Genomic DNA, 10,508 nt, shown 5'->3' on the forward strand with positions numbered 1-10,508 from the left:
AATTCCAATATTACATGACTTTAAACTGAAGCCTTGATTGATTTCAATATTTTCAGTGCTTGTCTGGGAGGCAGTGTGATCTGTGTCTGTTCTTTCTCCATATATTACTCTGGTCAATTTCATCCGTATCAAGTTCATTGAGAATGATCCTTCAACTTGAGTGACTCTCTTTCCTCCAATCACAGAAAGTGCTATTAAGTTGGGGTATTATTCTTCAACGGATGGCAACTATTTAGTTATGACTGTGGGAATGATCAGATTGGTTCCCCTTACAAGATCATTTCCTGATGTTCTTTTTCTGAAGTTAATTGAACTGCTAGAGTATCAAGTTATTGGGAACCACACATTGCCTGCATGCTCTATTAAGTTTGAATATATATACAGTAGGTTACAATAGTTGTCTAGAAACTCTATATAGAATGAGTGCTGTATGAAGTTTGCTCTTCTGTAACTGCTGTTTTTGCATTAGAAAAGACTCAAGTCTAGTAGATCATTCAAATAATTGGGCCTTTAAGGCAGAGATCCAAAGCTCCTCTCAATTCTAATGTTTTGAATGTGTGAAATACTTTCTCTGATTAAAATGACGGACCTTAGGTAAAGGCAGTGCACCCGCTTAAGTACCTGAGTCGTTCACAGCATAGCATTTACCGATGTGGGAGTGGTTGTGGTTGCTAAACATGAACCAATCTTAAGTTCTTCCTAGAAATTGAAGGGAGCTCCTCATTCTAAGAATTACTCAGGAACATGTCTCTAGAAGAAGATGGACTTCATGGAATAAACAGTAAGTGATAATTTGGTGGGCAGGTCATGTACAGGTATTTTCAATTTGTTTGGATTGGTACCCTAACAATGGCATTGGCTTGTCCTTATAACAGAGTAAGTGCTACTTGTTGGGGTAGTCTTCTGTGACTTTTTCATCTGATATTCATACACATTGTGTTTGTCATTTGCTTCTAAATTCTAATATTACATGACTTTAAACTGGAGCCTTGATTGATTTCAATGTTCTTCAGTGCTTGTCTGTGAGGCAGTGTGATCTGTCTCTTCCTTCTCTGTATCATACCAGTGTTAACAATCTCCTTTGCATTTTACACTGCCTGTAGTAAATATACCTGAATTTCGTGCAAAGTTTGCACTGAGTCCCAACTAAATCTGTCTTTGGATTGTAGCGTTCGGTACCCTAACAATGGCATTGGCTTGTCCTTATAACAGAGTAAGTGCTACTTGTTGGGGTAGTCTTCTGTGACTTTTTCATCTGATATTCATACACATTGTGTTTGTCATTTGCTTCTAAATTCTAATTTTACATGACTTTAAACTGAAGCCTTGATTGATTTCAATGTTCTTCAGTGCTTGTCTGGGAGGCAGTGTGATCTGTCTGTCCCTCTCTGTATTATACCAGTGTTAACAATCTCCTTTGCATTTTACACTGCCTGTAGTAAATATACCTGTATTTGGTGCAATGTTTGCACTGAGTCCCAACTAGATCTGTCTTTGGATTGTAGCGATCTGTACCCTAACAATGGCATTGGCTTGTCCTTATAACAGAGTAAGTGCTACTTGTTGGGGTAGTCTTCTGTGACTTTTTCATCTGATATTCATACACATTGTGTTTGTCATTTGCTTCTAAATTCCAATATTACATGACTTTAAACTGAAGCCTTGATTGATTTCAATGTTCTTCAGTGCTTGTCTGGGAGGCAGTGTGATCTGTCTGTTCCTTCTCTGTATTATACCAGTGTTAACAATCTCCTTTGCATTTTACACTGCCTGTAGTAAATATACCTGTATTTGGTGCAATGTTTGCACTGAGTCCCAACTAGTTCTGTCTTTGGATTGTTGCGATCGGTACCCTAACAATGGCATTGGCTTGTCCTTATAACAGAGTAAGTGCTACTTGTTGGGGTAGTCTTCTGTGACTTTTTCATCTGATATTCATACACGTTGTGTTTGTCATTTGCTTCTAAATTCCAATATTACATGACTTTAAACTGAAGCCTTGATTGATTTCAATGTTCTTCAGTGCTTGTCTGTGAGGCAGTGTGATCTGTGTCTGTTCTTTCTCCATATATTACTCTGGTCAATTTCATCCGTATCAAGTTCATTGAGAATGATCCTTCAACTTGAGTGACTCTCTTTCCTCCAATCACAGAAAGTGCTATTAAGTTGGGGTATTATTCTTCAACGGATGGCAACTATTTAGTTATGACTGTGGGAATGATCAGATTGGTTCCCCTTACAAGATCATTTCCTGATGTTCTTTTTCTGAAGTTAATTGAACTGCTAGAGTATCAAGTTATTGGGAACCACACATTGCCTGCATGCTCTATTAAGTTTGAATATATATACAGTAGGTTACAATAGTTGTCTAGAAACTCTATATAGAATGAGTGCTGTATGAAGTTTGCTCTTCTGTAACTGCTGTTTTTGCATTAGAAAAGACTCAAGTCTAGTAGATCATTCAAATAATTGGGCCTTTAAGGCAGAGATCCAAAGCTCCTCTCAATTCTAATGTTTTGAATGTGTGAAATACTTTCTCTGATTAAAATGACGGACCTTAGGTAAAGGCAGTGCACCCGCTTAAGTACCTGAGTCGTTCACAGCATAGCATTTACCGATGTGGGAGTGGTTGTGGTTGCTAAACATGAACCAATCTTAAGTTCTTCCTAGAAATTGAAGGGAGCTCCTCATTCTAAGAATTACTCAGGAACATGTCTCTAGAAGAAGATGGACTTCATGGAATAAACAGTAAGTGATAATTTGGTGGGCAGGTCATGTACAGGTATTTTCAATTTGTTTGGATTGGTACCCTAACAATGGCATTGGCTTGTCCTTATAACAGAGTAAGTGCTACTTGTTGGGGTAGTCTTCTGTGACTTTTTCATCTGATATTCATACACATTGTGTTTGTCATTTGCTTCTAAATTCTAATATTACATGACTTTAAACTGAAGCCTTGATTGATTTCAATGTTCTTCAGTGCTTGTCTGTGAGGCAGTGTGATCTGTCTCTTCCTTCTCTGTATCATACCAGTGTTAACAATCTCCTTTGCATTTTACACTGCCTGTAGTAAATATACCTGAATTTCGTGCAAAGTTTGCACTGAGTCCCAACTAAATCTGTCTTTGGATTGTAGCGTTCGGTACCCTAACAATGGCATTGGCTTGTCCTTATAACAGAGTAAGTGCTACTTGTTGGGGTAGTCTTCTGTGACTTTTTCATCTGATATTCATACACATTGTGTTTGTCATTTGCTTCTAAATTCTAATTTTACATGACTTTAAACTGAAGCCTTGATTGATTTCAATGTTCTTCAGTGCTTGTCTGGGAGGCAGTGTGATCTGTCTGTCCCTCTCTGTATTATACCAGTGTTAACAATCTCCTTTGCATTTTACACTGCCTGTAGTAAATATACCTGTATTTGGTGCAATGTTTGCACTGAGTCCCAACTAGATCTGTCTTTGGATTGTAGCGATCTGTACCCTAACAATGGCATTGGCTTGTCCTTATAACAGAGTAAGTGCTACTTGTTGGGGTAGTCTTCTGTGACTTTTTCATCTGATATTCATACACATTGTGTTTGTCATTTGCTTCTAAATTCCAATATTACATGACTTTAAACTGAAGCCTTGATTGATTTCAATGTTCTTCAGTGCTTGTCTGGGAGGCAGTGTGATCTGTCTGTTCCTTCTCTGTATTATACCAGTGTTAACAATCTCCTTTGCATTTTACACTGCCTGTAGTAAATATACCTGTATTTGGTGCAATGTTTGCACTGAGTCCCAACTAGATCTGTCTTTGGATTGTTGCGATCGGTACCCTGACAATGGCATTGGCTTGTCCTTATAACAGAGTAAGTGCTACTTGTTGGGGTAGTCTTCTGTGACTTTTTCATCTGATATTCATACACATTGTGTTTGTCATTTGCTTCTAAATTCCAATATTACATTACTTTAAACTGAAGCCTTGATTGATTTCAATATTTTCAGTGCTTGTCTGGGAGGCAGTGTGATCTGTATCTGTATCTGCAGTTTGATTACTGCGTGTAATCAGAGCCTGTCAAACGAAGGTGTTCGTTTGCAAGTTGAACTGTTTCCTGTCTGAAGACCTACCGCGCTGCACCTGAGCTGCTCCAAACTTTTCCCAAACTTTTTTGTCTTGTTTATTGCTATATTTTATATATTACTTCATTTATTCATTTATTGTGTCGTTACCGATGTAATCTATACATCTACTGTCTCAATTATAGGTTTACTCGGCACGGCTTTTTTCCTTGGAGCTCGACGCTACTGTTCCTGTTGAACTAGCCAATTCAACGTTCTGACGAATTATCTTGGCTGGCATAAACTATTAACGTAAGTTAATTATAATGTCTCACACCCACTCACATTGTCCTACATGTGTCATTTTGTTCGAAAAGTTGACTCTATTAGAGAGTCGCGTTCAGTCGCTTGAGGAAGAACGTATGCTAGTAACTTTAGATGCGACTGGCGCAACATCACAGACAGGGAGTCCTAGCGTGAGTGAGGACTCAAGTTTAGCCCCACCGGTTTCACCTTTGCAGCATGGTGGGAGTGGGACTCCGCAGACGTTAGTGATCGGTGACTCCATCACTCGTAACATTAGATTGGAGGGACCAGCGACAGTTTACTGTGTACCTGGGGCCAGAGCTACCGACATAGAAGCTAATCTTAGGGTGCTGGCTAGCACTAGGGCTAAGGCAAATGCCCAAGCTAAGGCACATGGCGCACGCACTGATGATAGGTATGAGAATATTGTCATTCATGTCGGCACCAATGATGTTAGGCTGAGGCAGTCAGAGGTCACGAAGGTTAATATTGCTCGGGCATGTGACCTTGCTCAAAAGATGAGTCGGCATCGAGTAATAGTCTCTGGCCCACTACCTGCTAGGGGGACTGACGAAATCTACAGCAGGCTTGTCTCTCTCAACCGCTGGTTGGCTCGCTTTTGCTCAGAACAGGGTTTAGGATTTGTAGATAATTGGTCTCGTTTCTGGGCCAAACCTGGCTTGTTGAAAAGTGACGGGCTCCATCCTAGCTGGAGAGGTGCTTTTCTTTTGTCTAGGAATATTGAAGCTATTCTAAAGCAGACCTGACACTCACTAGAACAAGCCGGGCTACAGTCTCTTAGAGAGTCTGATAGGTATGTTGATAGGCATGCTGTGAGCTGTTGGGGCCCCGATAGCTCAGCTTGTAGTGTAGCCAGGGTGGTTGCTGATGTTGTTTTTCCCATTGAGACGGTGTCGGCCCCCCGCCCTTTTTCCAAATTCCGGCCCTCAATTATTAGGAATTATACCAATTTAATATATATTCAGCCTTGCTCACCCGTTGCTCTTCCAACTCAGTTTCCTGATAACAGTGCCACCTTTTCAGAAGTATTATCTACGTCTAAAGCTGCCAAAAACCCATACTGGAATGTTGGGCTCCTAAACATCAGATCTCTATCCACAAAGGCCGTTTTGATTAATGATCTGATGTCTGACTGCAGCCTGGACCTGATTGGTTTCACCGAAACCTGGCTAAAACCTGATGAATATTTCCCCCTGAATGAAGCTTCGCCTCCTGATTTTGCGTATTCACACATCCCTCGTGTTTCAAAGAAAGGTGGTGGTGTTGCTATGTTATATAAAGCTAGCTTCAACCTCAGCCTAAAATCTGTCAATACCTTTAAATCATTTGAGATAATTTGTATGAAACCACCAACTACTTTAAAAAGGACTAATTCTACTACTGTTGCCCCCCCTCCTTCGTTTTGTATAGTTACTCTATACCGGCCCCCTGGCCCATACTCCCTCTTCCTTGAGGAATTTGCTGATTTTAGTGCTGATCTTGTGACATACACTGACAATATCTTAATTATGGGTGATTTTAACATTCATGTCGATGACCCAAAAGATCCTCTAAGTAAGGCCTTTACTGCTCTTATGGATTCCACAGGTCTCACTCAGGTGGTTTCTAAACCTACCCATCTTCACTCGCATACATTGGATTTAGTTCTCACGCGGGGAATCAAGATTAGTGATGTCATTGTTCATACCCACAATCCTATATTATCAGACCACTGCCTGGTAACCTTTAAAATGGATCTCTGCCAGAGCCTTGGAGGCACCCAGAATATTTCTATTAGCCGCTGCTTAACCCCAAATACAGCTCTGGAACTGGCTAGTATTCTACCCGCTGCACTAGAAGCACTTGATGTCCCGAATAAATCATTAAATGCTAAAACAAGGGATCTGAATTTGGTTCTTCAGCAATCCCTAGATTCTGTTGCTCCACTCAAACCAAGGAAAAGAATAGACAAGAAACTGGCTCCATGGTATTCAGAGGAAACCCGCACTCTCAAGAGGTCCACTAGAAAATTAGAGCGTAAGTGGCGTACCACTAAATTGGAGGTTTTCCGCCTGGCCTGGAAGGACAGCCAAATAGAGTACAAGCAAGTCCTCATCAGGTCCAGATCAGAATATTTCTCTAAGTTGATTAGTAAGAACAAACACAACACTAAGTTCCTATTTGATACTGTTGCAAAACTCACTAAGAAAAGTACACTCTGTGTTAGTTCAGATCTCTCTCCCAATGATTTCTTAGATTTCTTTGACCAAAAAATCTATGCAATAAGGGACAAACTACAGACTAGTCCTGGAGGAGTGGCCATCAACACTGATTTTCCCTCTGTACCCAGCATTCTGCATGTTGAGACTCTCACTCACTTTAACCCTATTTCTATGGAAGCATTCGTCAAGCTGATAGATTCCTCGAAACCCACTAGCTGCCTTCTCGATCCCCTCCCTGCCAAACTTTGTAGGGAACTTCTCCATATTATTGGACCGCCCATGCTTAGTATTATTAATGAATCTCTTGTAACTGGACAAGTCCCTGACGATTTCAAACAAGCTATTATCAAGCCCCTTCTTAAAAAACCAAACCTGGATCCAGGTTGTCTTAGCAATTACAGGCCCATTTCAAATTTGCCATCTCTCTCCAAAATTTTGGAAAAAGCTGTGGCAAAACAGCTCACTGAGCACCTCTCCTCAAATCAGCTCTATGAACCTCTCCAGTCTGGATTTCGTCTTCACCACAGCACTGAAACTGCATTAGCCAAGGTAGTCAATGATCTATTATTAGCCTCTGACGCGGGCTTTAGCTCTGTCCTTGTTCTTCTAGACCTAAGTGCAGCTTTTGACACTGTAGATCATGAGATTCTCCTGGAACGTATGGAGAACTATGTTGGGATTTCTGGTACTTCACTTCAGTGGTTCAGATCGTATCTATCTGATAGATCACAATATGTCCACTATGATGGTTGCTCATCCAGGAGCTCCATTGTAAAATACCACAGTACCACAGGGTTCAGTTTTAGGCCCTCTGTTATTTTCACTCTATATGTTGCCTTTAGGAAACATAATTAGAAGTTTTGGGGTAGATTTTCACTGCTATGCAGATGATACTCAGCTATACATGTCTATAAAGCCGGGAGAATTTCCACATGCTATGGAAACCTGTGTTTCCGGGTTGAAAACTTGGATGACTGCAAATTTCCTTCTTCTTAATTCGGATAAAACCGAGGTTCAAATTTTTGGTCCGAAAAAACACCGAAATAATTTATCCCATCTAACCTTAGACTTAGACGGCGTCAAAGTATCTCAAAGCCAGCTGGTAAAAAATCTGGGAGTCACAATGGACCCAGACCTTTCATTTGAGTACCATATTAAGCAAATCACCAGAACAGCATTTTTCCATCTACGTAATATTGCCAAAATACGAAAATTCCTCTCAAAGGATGATGCTGAAAAACTAATACATGCTTTTGTTACGTCCCGATTGGACTACTGCAATGTGTTGTTCTCTGGCCTCCCAATTACCTACCTAAAAAACTTACAGCGGGTGCAAAATGCTGCTGCTAGACTATTGACTAAAACTAGAAAGTTTGATCATATAACATCGACTCTTATCTCTTTACACTGGCTCCCTATCCAAGCCAGAGCTGATTTCAAAGTTCTACTACTAACTTACAAATCTCTGCATGGATTGGCACCACTGTACCTCTCCGGTCTCCTTGCACCCTATTGCCCCGCAAGGTCTCTAAGATCTCAAAATGCCGGCTATCTGGTAATACCCAAAGTTAAGAAAAAAACTGCTGGAGGTAGGGCGTTCTCATATAGAGCACCTCTTCTTTGGAACAAATTACCCATCTCAATTAAGGAAGCTGATACTGTCTCGACATTTAAAACTAGATTAAAAACGTTCTTGTTTAGTCAATTCTATGATTGTTAAAGGGAAGTATGTGTGTACTTTCTATGTAAACCTGGGATGTGTGCTTGCCTATGTGTGTATCACATGTAACTTTTAAATTTTAATTATAGCTTATGTTCACATTGCCCAGCTAGATGTTACAAATAAAGTAAACCTGTTACTGTATATTGTTAGTATTATTATTATTATAGTTCCGTTGCTGTATATTGTTACTGTTATAGTTTTTATTACTAGTTGGAGACAACGGGGGACTGGCTGTTTTCATCCTTATTCGTATAAGTATAACCTACTTTAGAGTTCTTTCCCCTGGAACAGATTTCATGTTCCAACTGAGGGGGGCTGTCGTTGTTTTGGTGTGTGGGGCTGCATCAAATACCCTTTTTGCTCTGTTAAATTGCTGCACTAGTCCACACTTGACCGGTGGGGATCTCATTCTATTTTGACTGTAACTGTTAGCTGCTCCTGGCATTCTCTAATCCCTGCTCTCCTCTCTGTCCCCCCCCCACACATTCCCTGTGGTGTGGGGGGTTTGAGCTGTCAGGACCTGCTTGGTCGTCGGTCTGCCAACGCTGAACCAGGTCGTCACCCGGAATCCAGTCTCCATGACGGCCAACAGCGAGTTTCCCGGTCCCATCCAACGTCTATAAAGCCGAACAATGGATTTTGGTGTTTCAAAACCCATTGACACTGTATGACTATGTTTAGCTTGTGTTCTGCTCCTCTCTCTTACCAACCGTCTCTGGAGGAGGGGATCCCTCTCTGAATTGCTCCTCCCAAGGTTTCTTCCATTTTTTCTCCCGGTGGGAGTTTTTCTGGGAGTTTTTCCTTGTCTTCCTTGAGGGTTTAGGTTGGTTGAGGGGCAGTTCTATGGGCGCATGTGAAGCCCTCTGTGACATGCTTGCGTGTAAAAAGGGCTATACAAATAAATTTGATTTGATTTGATTTGATCTGTCTGTTCCTTCTCTGTATTATACCAGTGTTAACAATCTCCTTTGCATTTTACACTGCCTGTAGTAAATATACCTGTATTTGGTGCAATGTTTGCACTGAGTCCCAACTAGATCTGTCTTTGGATTGTTGCGATCGGTACCCTGACAATGGCATTGGCTTGTCCTTATAACAGAGTAAGTGCTACTTGTTGGGGTAGTCTTCTGTGACTTTTTCATCTGATATTCATACACATTGTGTTTGTCATTTGCTTCTAAATTCCAATATTACATGACTTTAAACTGAAGCCTTGATTGATTTCAATGTTCTTCAGTGCTTGTCTGTGAGGCAGTGTGATCTGTGTCTGTTCTTTCTCCATATATTACTCTGGTCAATTTCATCCGTATCAAGTTCATTGAGAATGATCCTTCAACTTGAGTGACTCTCTTTCCTCCAATCACAGAAAGTGCTATTAAGTTGGGGTATTATTCTTCAACGGATGGCAACTATTTAGTTATGACTGTGGGAATGATCAGATTGGTTCCCCTTACAAGATCATTTCCTGATGTTCTTTTTCTGAAGTTGATTGAACTGCTAGAGTATCAAGTTATTGGGAACCACACATTGCCTGCATGCTCTATTAAGTTTGAATATATATACAGTAGGTTACAATAGTTGTCTAGAAACTCTATATAGAATGAGTGCTGTATGAAGTTTGCTCTTCTGTAACTGCTGTTTTTGCATTAGAAAAGACTCAAGTCTAGTAGATCATTCAAATAATTGGGCCTTTAAGGCAGAGATCCAAAGCTCCTCTCAATTCTAATGTTTTGAATGTGTGAAATACTTTCTCTGATTAAAATGACGGACCTTAGGTAAAGGCAGTGCACCCGCTTAAGTACCTGAGTCGTTCACAGCATAGCATTTACCGATGTGGGAGTGGTTGTGGTTGCTAAACATGAACCAATCTTAAGTTCTTCCTAGAAATTGAAGGGAGCTCCTCATTCTAAGAATTACTCAGGAACATGTCTCTAGAAGAAGATGGACTTCATGGAATAAACAGTAAGTGATAATTTGGTGGGCAGGTCATGTACAGGTATTTTCAATTTGTTTGGATTGGTACCCTAACAATGGCATTGGCTTGTCCTTATAACAGAGTAAGTGCTACTTGTTGGGGTAGTCTTCTGTGACTTTTTCATCTGATATTCATACACATTGTGTTTGTCATTTGCTTCTAAATTCTAATATTACATGACTTTAAACTGAAGCCTTGATTGATTTCAATGTTCTTCAGTGCTTGTCTGTGAGGCAGTG

This window comes from Hypomesus transpacificus, unplaced genomic scaffold (genome assembly GCF_021917145.1).
Source record: "Hypomesus transpacificus isolate Combined female unplaced genomic scaffold, fHypTra1 scaffold_502, whole genome shotgun sequence".
NCBI classification, from domain to species: Eukaryota; Metazoa; Chordata; class Actinopteri; order Osmeriformes; family Osmeridae; genus Hypomesus; species Hypomesus transpacificus.